This window comes from Glossina fuscipes, unplaced genomic scaffold (assembly GCF_014805625.2).
Source record: "Glossina fuscipes isolate IAEA_lab_2018 unplaced genomic scaffold, Yale_Gfus_2 85184, whole genome shotgun sequence".
Classification (NCBI taxonomy): Eukaryota; Metazoa; Arthropoda; class Insecta; order Diptera; family Glossinidae; genus Glossina; species Glossina fuscipes.
Window position 1 is genome coordinate 185 of NW_024004816.1, and position 2,693 is coordinate 2,877.

Below are 2,693 nucleotides of genomic sequence, written 5' to 3' on the forward strand. Positions count from 1 at the left end.
AATGATTGGATCTCAAGTGCGGTAGACCTTTTTAATAAAAGCCAAAAGCCTTAGGTGCTAGTGCTGTAAGACTTTAGTCTTAGAATTTATCTCTGGCTAAATTTATAATAATAATAATAATAATAATATAATATATATATATATATATATATGTATCTAATATAATGTATAATATAAAATAAAATATCATCATCAACAAAGGACATCAATAAAAGCAATCAGTTAAAGAATTGGCATCTTTGATTGATTACGAGAGTAGAGTAACATACGTGTCTAAATTGAAATAATTTGTTGTTGACAATAGATTTCTTAAAATTTCTTAGCAGCTTGTTTTTGATATTACCTGAATTGCACGTATTGTATGTTAAGGCAACGGTGATGAGGTTTTTCAGACAAGTCAAACGGAGAACAACTGTTAATTGAAAAATTCACCTTTTTTGAAAATCTTATATGTAGAGTCCTTCTACTGATGTTTAAAATGTTATTGTGTCGGTAAAAGGTTAGGGTGAAAATTTCCTTAACAAAGTCGTTAGATATATACGATGAAGCGATACGCATAAGGATATTTATATCCTGCTTTAGATGTCAAGAAAGGCCTGAGCAAAACGTTATGAAAACGTTTCTCTGGGCAGTTGCCAGAGGAATAGCAAAGAGTCGACTGATCACAGGAGAATAGACAGTGAACTTTATGTAGGCATAAATACGAACTTTACGTTGCTAATCTATAAACATTGTTACGTAAAAATGTCCTTTTTATATTTTACGGTTTTATTCTAATATCTCAGAGATTATAGAAAGTTATGTCAAAACAATCTCGCTACCTGCGTGAAGTCTACAGTTTCGGTTATGCAGGGATGTATTCTTAGCAAACCTAAATTGCTAGTTAGAAACCATACATTACAAATTTCCAGAGGAGAACTATTTGCAAAGAAATTATTCACAGGAACTTGTAGTTAAAAACATTCCAGCGATTCTGTTGAAATTCTTATATTGAACATTATTATCAGACTCTCTTTAGGGTGCTTTTGCCTATTCGAGTGCGTATTTGTAAGTGGCATGAGAATACTTTTCAATACGACCCTGACTAAGAAGACAAGTGTGGTTGGATCAGACAGACATTTGACACAACTTAAGAAGTCCGGTTTCCGGTTTCTTTCTGATTGCGATCGTCACATGCTCTAGTTTTGGACGCTGTTTAAAAACCTCTTAAGGAAATACAATTTCCTTGCGGTAAAAAGTGGATGCATGCTAAGTAATTTAATTCCACGGATAATATATGTGCAACGGATGTCACCAATGTTGGTATGCATGGTGTAATCAATAAGTAGTTCTTTTTTTTTTTTTTTGGGTTGTTGAGTGGAGATGGAAGAAGTTAGTTATAAAATTTATAATTGTAAGAAAGTAAAGGAGGAAAAGTGATCCTACGAACAAAATTTAATATTTGATTACATTTTGTAAAGCCATTAAGTGTTTCATTGTGTGTCTAAAGCACATTCGTAGTGAGCAAGTATCATAAGTGATTGGTTGTGCGCATAAATATGCAACTTTCGTCCAAGTATTGGAGCTTAGAATGTCTTCGCTTTGGTTGAACTGTTTAGAAAATGTAAATTTTTTGCAATAACTTCTGACTGAAAACAAATCATGAAAACATTATCAAATGTTCATGTGTGTTCAACGTTTTTAGGAATTCCGTTTTCTAGAAAAACAGGTAGTTCTTTGAAGACTTTTTTTATAGAATCATTCTCTGAGTAGATCTAAGCTTGTCCCTCTGTCTATTCCTTTTGTTTTTGTGTGTTCAACCTACAGGCCACATTTTATTAAGATATTTTGATGAAATTCGCTACAAGGACATTTTTTGGACCAAGGGCGGACGCTATTAAAAAGGGGTCGGACCGGATCACTTTCTAGACTATTTCCCACATGGCGTCTTCTTTTCAAAAGTCATTACATGAACAATTGCAGGCTGATGTAGGGTACTTAATGTGAGTCGTGGTGTAGTATAGCATTTTTATTTGTTTGAAATAGCGAGCACAGTTGGGTAAGGCTGACTATAAAATACCCTCCATCACTCCATCACTTCACGATAAAAAACTAAAATGTACATTTTTTTAACCTTTACCTCTTCTTTTGTTTAACTGAAAATGAAATTTTCATGTCTGGGACCCAAGAAAATGGACTAATTTGGTTCGAATGTAGAATAGCTTGCTTGTATATCAAATTGTTATGGTAGACGGGGACAACAGACGTCAGTGTACATCAGACAGGCGGACAGATAAACTTAAATCGATTCCAATGATGACGCAGGGATAGAGGATGTACCCAACTTTGGTCTGTTTGTGTGTTACTTATCAGAATGGAATTTTTGCTAGAAATTTTAATTAGTTAGTATTCTCTGTTATCTAATTAAACACTTATGCAAAATTTGCCTAATGCTTGATCGCAAAACGGTAAATACCTTCAGTTTTTATAAAATAATAATTAAAATTATAGTGAAAATTAAACTTTAATTAAACTTATTGAAAATTATAGCTTTTTTTCATGTTATTCTGTTTTTTCGTGTTTTATACATATTTTCTTTGTGTTTTCTTTAATGTAAATAAAAACGGACGTGTCGGTATACTTGCAGAAGGTGCGCGTCAACATGGGCGCGGATATTAGGCAAATTTTGCATAAGTGTTTAATTAGATAACAGA